The 9,990-nt window shown below is 43.1% G+C and overlaps 1 long non-coding RNA gene across 1 annotated transcript in view; it reads right to left on the bottom strand.

Annotated features, from left to right (window-relative positions):
- The window catches only part of LOC132542810 (uncharacterized), a 383,400-nt gene that overhangs the window by 302,473 nt on the left and 70,937 nt on the right, over nucleotides 1-9,990 (bottom strand). The gene's annotated exons all lie outside the window — the stretch shown is intronic.

Here is a 9,990-nt window from a genome sequence, read left to right as displayed (position 1 = left end):
ACAGTTAAGTACCAGTACAAGGTGATAAGTAATGGTATAGGTACTTACTGAGGCAACTGTGGATCAGACGAACCAGATAAGGGAACTCAGGGAGCATAGTTCTGGTGGGAGGTTGTCATCGTTTGCTAGGGCTGCTGTACCACAAACTGGCTTCAAACAACAGAAATTTACTTTCACACAGTTTTAGAGTTGCTAGCAGAGTTGGTTCTTTCTGAGGGCTGTAAGTCTGTTCCAGGTGTCTTTGCTTGTATATGGACAGCTTTACACTTTTTACAAGGGAGAAAATTTTTTTGTAAAGACATCAGTTACATTGGATGAGGGCTTCAGTCAGTCTACGCCATTAAAGCATAATCTTGACTAATCACATGTTCAGTGACCCTGTTTCCAAGTAAGACCACATTCGGAGGTACTGGACATTTAGAACTTCAATGGAGAATTAGGGGCAGCCCATTTTTACCTGGAATAGTGGGAAGTGAGCAAAGATAATAAACAACTACCGGGAGTCGGGCAGTAGCGCAGCTGGTTACACACGTGGTGTGAAGCTGGTTAAGCGCACTGCAAGTGGTGTGAAGCACAAGGACTGGTGCTCCCCACCTGCAGGGGAGTCGCTTCACAGGCGGTGAAGCAGGTCTGCAGGTGTCTATCTTTCTCTCCTCCTCTCTGTCTTCCTCTCCTCTCTCCATTTTTCTCTGTCCTATCCGACAACGATGACAACAATAACTACAACAATAAAAAAAGGACAACAAAAGGGAATTTTAAAAAGATAAACAACTACTTATTTATTTAAAAAAAAAAGGTAGTTAAGTTATTTTTGAGGAGTAGCCACTTTTTAGTTGGTGACTTGTCAGCTGTGACTCCAATGAGGTGTTATCCCTGCTAAGATTAAACAGAAGGGCATTCAGGCAGAGGAAAAGCCAGTACAAAGACTCAAAACCAGATTGGTATATATGCAAAAAAGAGGAACATGATAACTAAGATGAGGAAAGAGGTGACAGGCAGACCACAGGTATGCAAACTGATTAGTCACACAGAATCCTGCACTGAGAAAGAGTCCTACTTGTCCTAACACTGTTACTGCCCTCCTATAGTTCTCAATATATGTTTAACAAAAAAACATGAATTTTCATTTTATACTGGGCCATACAAATTATGTCCAGGTGATGGGATTGGTGAGTAGCCAGGCAGAGGTCACATCACTTATATGCCAAGTTAAAAGGTTGAGCATACATATTACCATGCACAAGGACCTGGATTCAAGTCCCCACTTCTCATCTGCAGGGGGGACACTTCATGAGGTCTGCAGGTATCTATCTATCTCTCCCCCCCTCCCTTCTCAATTTCTCTCTGTCCTAGCAAATAAAATGAGAGAAAGGAAAAGAAGGAAGAAAGGAAGAGAAAAAGAAAAGTGTGTGTGTGTGTGTGTGTGTGTGTGTGTGTGTGTTTTGGGGGAGAATGGCCACTGGGAGTGGTGGATTCCTAGTGCTGCCACCAAGCCCCACTGATAACCCTGGTGTCAATTAAAAAAATAAATATATAGAGGACCTAGTGGGGGTTGTATTGTTAAATGGGAAACTGGGGAATGTTATGCATGTACAAACTACTGTATTTACTGTTGAATGTAAAACATTAATTCCCCAATAAAGAAATTATATATGTCGTGGGGTAGCACTCTGGGTTAAACTTACATGATGCAAAGAGCAAGGACGGGCATAAGGATCCCGGTTCAAGCCCCCGGCTCCCCACCTGCAGGGGAGTCGCTTCACAAACAGTGAAGCAGGTCTGCAGGTGTCTATCTTTCTCTCCCCTCTCTCTCTGTCTTCCCCTCCTCTCTCCATTTCTCTCTGTCCTATCCAACAAGGACAACAACAGCAATAACTAATACAACAATAAAAAACAACAAGGGCAACAAAAGGGAAAATAAATAAATATAAAATAAAAAATTTAAAAAGAAAGAAAGAAACTATACCATTGGGGTATAGTTTCTCTATACCAGAGGTTTAGGCAACAAACTAACGTGCTTAAGATAAAATCCTAAGGGAGTCGGGCTGTAGCGCAGCGGGTTAAGCGCAGGTGGCGCAAAGCACAAGGACCAAGGACCGGCATAAGGATCCCCGTTCGAACCCCGGCTCCCCACCTGCAGGGGAGTCGCTTCACAGGCGGTGAAGCAGGTCTGCAGGTGTCTATCTTTCTCTCCTCCTCTCTGTCTTCCCCTCCTCTCTCCATTTCTCTCTGTCCTATCCAACAACGACGACAACAACAATAATAACTACAACAATAAAACAACAAGGGCAACAAAAGGGAATAAATAAAATAAAACATTAAAAAAAATTTTTAAAAAAGATAAAATCCTAAAAAAAAAAAAAAAGATCCAATCCTAGTATCAACATAAGGCAGAGACAGATATTGGAGAGATTGTGAACATTCAAAAGCTATTGTTGCCCATGATAATTTTTTTTTCTTGCCACCAAGAATATTGCCAGGACTCCATGCCTGTACAATTCCTTAGTTCCTGGCAGGGTACTTCACTGTCGTCATCTCTCCCATCCCACTCACACACCCCCCTTTTCCTTCTCCTCCTCCTACTCTTCCTTCCCCTCCTCTTCTTCTTTTGGATAGAGGATGAGAGAAATAGAGAAAGAAAGAGAAACAGACATCACAGGATTGCTCTAACACTGGTGAAGTCTCCCCATATGATTGCTGGGTCTTAAACACTGGTCCTCATGCAGTGCAAAGTGTGTGTTCTACCAGGTAAGCTGACTCTCAGTCCTTACCCATGACAATTTTTAAGCCTCTGGGGCCACAGTAGTGAGGGTCCCTGCCCAGGTATTACAAAAATGGGAATTTCTTAATCAGCTTATCACCCTCACAGTAGTTCTCTTCTCTGAAAGGTCCCTCCCACACCATTATTTTCTGTGTTGGCATCTAAGCTGGGCTTTATTCCCTCTGGTGAGAAACCATCCTTCTTGACAACTATTCAGCTGTTCTGCTTATTAAACTCTTATTCAGCTTCTAACCAACTGTCTCTGCTCTGCTGCGTGATGACTAGGAAAATTGTATGTGTAGGTGTTTGTTTTATAATTTATTTTTTAAAGACTTTAAAAAAATATTTATTTTCCCTTTTTGTTGCCCTTGTTTTTTATTGTTGTTGAAGTTATTATTGTTTTTACTGATGTCATCATTGTTAGATAGGACAAAGAGAAATGAACAGAGGAGGGGAAGACAAAGAAGGGAGAGAAAGACACCTGCAGACCTGCTTCACCACCTGTGAAGGGACTCCCCTGCAGGTGGCGAGCCGGGGACTCGAATATAATTTATTTTATTTATTTATTTTTAATATTTATTTATTTATTCCCTTTTGTTGCCCTTGTTGTTTTGTTGTTGTAGTTATTATCAATGTCATTGTTGTTGGATAGGACAGAGAGAAATGGAGAGAAGAGGGGAAGACAGAGAAGAGGAGAGAAAGATAGACACCTGCAGACCTGCTTCACCGCCTGTGAAGCGACTCCTCTGCAGGTGGGGAGCCGGGGGCTCAAACCAGGATCCTTTCGCTGGTCCTTGCGTTTGGCGCCACCTGCGCTTAAGCCGCTGCGCTACCACCCGACTCCCTCCTATAATTTATTTTTAACAGCTGTCAATAGGGGTCACCAGGGCAGGGGTTAGATAGCATAATGGTTATGCAAAGAGACTCTCATGCTTGAGGCTTCAGAGTCCCAGGTTCAATCCCCTGCACCACCATAAGCCAGAGCTGAGCAGTGCTCTAGTAAAATAAATAAATAAATAAATAAATAAATAAATAGTCACCGAAGGGAGATTACAGGCTTGGAGAGGCATCCTTCCTGCTCCTTCTTCCTGTCTGCTGGCTATTTCTGTCCACGTCACCTTAGCTCCGACTGATTCTTCACCCTGGAGGATACAGTATATATGAGTAGCAGCGGCTCATTTCATTTAAAAAATATTTATTTACTTATTCCCTTTTGTTGCCCTTGTTTTATTGTTGTAGTTATTATTATTAATATTGATGTCGTCGTTGTTGGATAGGACAGAGAGAAATGGAGAGAAGAGGGGAAGACAGAGAGGGGGAGAGAAAGACACCTGCAGACCTGCTTGTAAAGCGACTACTCTGCAAGTAGGGAGCCGGAGGCTCGAAATGGGATCCTTATGTTGGTCCTTGCATTTTGTGCCACCTGCGTGCGCTTAACCCGCTGTGCTACCACCCAAATTCCTTCATTTCATTTTCTATCACCATTGTTATTTCTGGAACTTAGTACCAGCAGGAAGACTCCCCCTTGCACTGCAAACATAACCATTATGCTATCTACCACCCCCACCTACAGCCATTTTTTTTATTTTCTGTTTTGATAGAGGGTTGGAGACAGATAGAGGGAGAGAGAAAGGGAGGGGAAAGTGAGAGGAGAGTCGCCTATAGCACTTCTCCACCACTCGTGAAGCTTCCCTTCCACAGGTGGGAGCTGAGGTCTTGAGCCTGGGTCCTCCCCCGTGGTATTGAGTGTATTCTACTGGGTGCTCCACCACCATTTGGCTGCTCAGTTTATTCTTTTCCAACTCTCACAGGGTGAGTTTTCTTGTGTCTTCCTCAGTTGTCATCTACTGCCAAGCAGTCCCCTTTCTTCAGAGATCTGGTTTTTTGCTACGGTTGCCAGATTTTGCAAAGTTAAAATACCAAACGTTACTGGGGGTCGGACTGTAGCGGGAAACTCGAGGACCGGCGTAAGGACCCCGGTTCGAGTCCCGGGCTCCCCACTTGCATGGGGGTCGCTTCATAGGCGGTGAAGCAGATCTGCAGGTGTCTATCTTTTCTCCCCATCTCTGTCTTCCCCTCCTTTCTCCATTGCTTTCCTATCCAGCAACAACAACATCCATAACAACCATAATAATAACCACAACAATGATAAAAACAAGGGCAACAAAAGGGAAAATAAATAATAATAAAAAAAGAAAAAAATATCAAACACCACTTAAGTTTGAATTTCAGAAAATCAATAGTGTTTTAGTATGAATACAATCCAAATATAGTTCGGGACAATAACTGAAACTCACATTTAACTGGTGTTCAGTGTTTTGCTTTGGTAAACCTGGCAACTCCATTTCCTTCTTCAAAAACTGAACCAGTTCTACCCTTATCCCTACCACTTCCCAGCAGAAGGAGTGGCAGTACTTCTTACAGTTATTTTCTTTGTGATGTGTCAATTTCCCTTTTTCTTGGTTCTTTAACACCTGACTCACAATAATTTATATTACATTATTTTTCTTAATATAATTTGTTATGTCTCCTGACTATGACTGTCAGTCTATCTGAGAGCTGACCACTGTAGCCCATTTCCTGATGGTATAAATTCCAGGGAGCCAGGAAAGAAAGATTTTTGAGTTAGGGGCAGGGGTAGATAGCATAATGGTTATGCAAAGGAGACTTTCATACCTGAGACTCCAAAGTCCCAAGGTTCAATCCCACTGCATGACCATAGCCAGAGCTGATCAGTGCTCTGGTAGAGAGAGAGAGACACACACAGAGAGAGATTACTGAGTTACAAAAGGTATTGGGAAGATAGTGCTGAGGTAGTGTGATCAACTTTCAGGCCCTAGCCACCAGAGGTCATAGCTCAGTCCCCAGCATCTTCACTTGTTAGAGCTGAACAGTGCTCGGCTTTCTTTTTTTTTTCCACACTCCTCTGAAAATAAATTTTAAAAAATTTTTAAAAAGAGAGAGAGAGAGAGAGAGCTGTGAATTCAGCAGTGGAAAGCCTGGCAGGGAACATATGTTACATTCTCAAGCACCTGGGTTCAACCCCCCTCCCTCCAATTCCCACCTATAGAGGGAAAGCATCAGGAATGGTGAAGCAGTTCTGCAGGTGTCTCTTTTCCTCTCTCCCTCTTCTTTCTCAAGTTCTCTCTGTTTATATAATAAATAAGAAAATAAGATAAATTTAAAAAATGATTTCTTGGGGCCGGGTGGTAGCACAACGGGTTAAGTGCACATAGCGCGAAGCACAAGGACCAGCATAAGATCCTGGTTGAAGCCCCCGGTTCCCCATCTGCAGGGGGGTCACTTCACAAGCGGAGAAGCAGGTCTGCAGGTGTCTATCTTTCTCTCTCTCCCTCTCTGTCTTCCATCTATTTTTCTCTGTCCTATCTAACAACAATGACCACAATAACAACAATGATGAACAGCAAAGGCAACAAAAGGGGGAAAATGGCATCCAGGAACAGTGGATTCATGGTGCAGGCAGTGAGCCTGCATAACCCTGGAAGCAAAAAAAAAAAAAAAAAAGATTTCTTGAAAAATAAGTAAATGAGGGAGTCTGGCGATAGCACGTGGTGCAAAGCACAAGGACCAGTGGAAGGGTCCTGGTTCGGGCCCCCGGCTCCCCACTGCAGGGGAGTCACTTCACAGGTGGTGAAGCAGGTATGCAGGTATCTTTCTCTCCCCCTCTGTCTTCTCCTCCTCTCTCCATTTCTCTCTGTCCTATCCAACAACGACGACATCAATAACAACAACAATAACTACAACAATAAAAAACAAGGGCAACAAGAGGGAATAAATAGGGAGTCGGGCTGTAGCACAGAGGGTTAAGCGCAGATGGCACAAAGTACAAGGACCGGTGTAAGGATACTGGTTGGAGCCTGCAGCTCCCCACCTGCAGCAGAGTCGCTTCACAGACGATGAAGCAGGTCTGCAGGTGTCTATTTTTCTCTTCCCCTCCTCTCTCCATTTCTCTCTGTCCTATCCAACAACAACATCAATAACAACAATAATAACTACAACAATAAAAAAACTAGGGCAACGAAAGGGAATAAATATTTTTAAAGATTTTTTTAAAAAGAAAAGTAAATAAGGGGCCGGGTGGTGGCACACCTGGTTAAGTGCACATATTACAGTGCACAAGGACCAGGTTTTAGCCCCTGGTCCCCACCTGCAAGGGGAAGGCTTCATGAATGGTGAAGCAGGGCTGCAGGTGTCTCTCTGTCTCTTTCTCTCTATCTCCTCCCTCCCCTCTCAGTATCTCTCTATAATCAATAATAAATAAATAAGATTAAAAATAGAAAAATAAGTAAATAAGAGTTATACCAGCAGAGTGAAAAACTGGGAATACTGTGTCTGCATGCCATTATTACACAGTGAGAAAGACAGATGGGGGTCAGGCGGCGGCTCCACCAGTAGAGCACACACACTATCCCGTGCAAGGACTCATGTTCAAGGCCCAGGTCCCACCTGCAAGGGAGAATCTTCATAAGCAGTGCTGCAGCTGTTTCTCTTCCTCACTGTCTCTCTGTCTCTCACTTCTATCAAAAAAGAAAATTAAAAAGCGGGGGTGGCCAGCTAGGATGGTGGAGCTATGCAGGCACCAAGCCCCAAAGATAATCCTGGTGAGGGAGTTGGGTGGTAACGCAGCGGGTTAAGCGCACATGGCGCAAAGCGCAAGGACTGACATAAGGATCCTGGTTCGAGCCCTGGCTCCCTAACTGCAGGGGAGTCGCTTTACAGGCGGTGAAGCAGGTCTGCAAGTATCTATCTTTCTCTCCCCCTCTCTGTCTACCCCTCCTCTCTCCATTTCTCTCTGTCCTATCTAACAATGATGATATCAATAATAACTACAACAACAATAAAAAACAAGGGCAACAAAAAAGAAAATAAATATATATATTTTTTAAAAGTAACTGTGTAGGTGATTGATGTTAACTAGATGTATCTTGATGATGATTTCTCATTACATACAAGTATTGAATCTTAGAGTAGTCGGGCGGTAGTGCAGTGGGTTAAGTGAGTGTGGCTCAAAGCACAAGGACCAGCACAAGGACCCCGGTTCGAACCCCAGGTCTCCCCACCTCAGGGGCATTGCTTCACAGGTGGTGAAGCAGGTCTTCAGGACTCTATCTTTCTCTCCCTTTCTCTGTCTTCCCCTCCTCTCTCATTTCTCTCTGTCTTATCCAACAATGACAACATCAATAATAACTACAGCAATGAAAACCAAGGGTAACAAAAGGGAATAAATAAATATTAAAAAAATTAAAAAACAAGTATTGAATTGTTATGCTAATACTGAGTCAGTGTCTTGTACCCCTGGAACTAATATAATATTTTATGTCAACTATATCTCAATTAAAAATATATAGGGAAAATTGAGGAAAGGGGAAAATGTAAATGATTTTTAGGGGGGCCAAGTAGTGGTGCTCTTCGTTAAGTACACACATTTACTGTGCACAAGGACTTTGGTTCAAACCCGGGTCCCTACCTGTAGGGGAGCTTCATGAACAGTGAAGTGTTGCTGTAGGTGTCTCTGTCTCTGTTCCTCTCTATTTTCCCCCTTCTCTCTTGATTTTTCTCTGTCTCTATCCAATAAAAATAAATAAATGGGGAGTTGAGTGGTAGCGCAGTGGGTTAAGCGCAGATGGCGCAAAGCGCAAGGACCAGTGTAAGGATCCGGGTTCAAGTCCCTGGCTCCCCACCTGCAGCGGAGTCGCTTCACAAGTGGTAGCAGGTCTGCAGGTGTCTATCTTTCTCTACCCTCTCTGTCTTCCCTTCCTCTCTCCACTTCTCTCTGTCCTATCCAACAACAACAACATCAATAATAACTACAACAATAAAACAATAAGGGCAACAAAGGGGAATAAATAAGAAATATTTTTTTAAAAACTTAAAGAATAAAAATAAATAAATAAATGATTTTTAGTAAAAGTGAATGGATCCTTGAGAGAACAAATGGGAGATATGATAGCTTGACAACAGCTAAGTGTGGTGTCAACTTCTAGTTCCCCTTCTTTAACAAAAGCCAATCTTCCCGGTCTGGTGGGAAGCTTCTTTTTCCAGATGAGTGGACTTATGACAATTGAGGGTTGTTTTTTAAATCTATCATTAAGCAGGTAGTGGAAGTTCAGATTAAAAAAAAACACAAACTTGTCCTTGAATTTATTGCTTTTCAAGTGCCTTTGACTCAAAAGAAACAAAATACCAATGCATCATATTTTGGGCTGGCATTTCATGAAAAACAGTATCCAATTCCAGTCTCCCTTTTGGGAAATATCCTCCCTTTGCCACAGTAAAGAAAGAAATGCCATTTTTCACCTCCCACTGCTGTGTCCTTCTACAAAGTAGAGGGGGCTAGATCTTTCATCTGCCCACTCTCAGATGGAACCAAGGAGCAAGCTTGTGATGGTTAGGCCCCAGAGCAATGCTGCAGGCGGCCAGAAAGAGAAAGTGATTCCCTGAGTCAGTACACAGCGCCACCTTCTGGGAACGTTTGGTGATAACCGTGAGACACCAACTCCAGCTGTTGAGTGCAGTATCCTTCGCTCTTCCAATCTTAATAATCATAGTAATTTATATCCTGGTTGGTTGCACGAGATACATGAGATAACAGTGCCCAGCACACAAAGAATTCCTCCTTTTGTAAACTATAAGTGCTTAATAAGTATATGGGAAGCTAGAAGAACAGATACAATCATGCGCAAATCCATCCAGCACAACACATTAGGGCTACAACCAGGAGTAGGGGTGCAAATACAAAAGCCGAACAACTGGCTCGGGTGTGAGAATAGAGAGGCAGAAAATGACTTTTCTAGGAGCAGGTTAGGGTCATAAGGGGGCCCTGGAGGAAGGGTCTCCACCCCACTGGGAACAAAAACCAGTATTATGGGATGGACTGGGATAGACACCTATGCAAATGAGGCATCTTAGTGTGACCAACTGCCACTGGCCAACTTCAGGGACCAATAGCAGAAGGGAATGATCTATTCCCATTTAAATTTGTCAATAGCTTATGTAAGTACTTGGCCTTGGGAAGCCAGGGTCACTATGGGTGGTGTCCTGCATGTCTCTGCATCTTGTGTTTTTTTTTTTTTTTTAACTTATTTATAAAATAAAAAATATTGACAAGAACATAGGATAAGAGGGGTACAATTCCCACCACCAGATCTCCTATCCCATTCCCTCCCTTGAAAACTTTTCTATTCTTTATCTCTCTGGGAGTATACACC

Source organism: Erinaceus europaeus, chromosome 13 (genome assembly GCF_950295315.1).
Source record: "Erinaceus europaeus chromosome 13, mEriEur2.1, whole genome shotgun sequence".
Classification (NCBI taxonomy): domain Eukaryota; kingdom Metazoa; phylum Chordata; class Mammalia; order Eulipotyphla; family Erinaceidae; genus Erinaceus; species Erinaceus europaeus.
Note: the sequence above shows the minus strand (reverse complement) of the source record. Positions and strands in the feature narration are given on the sequence as shown.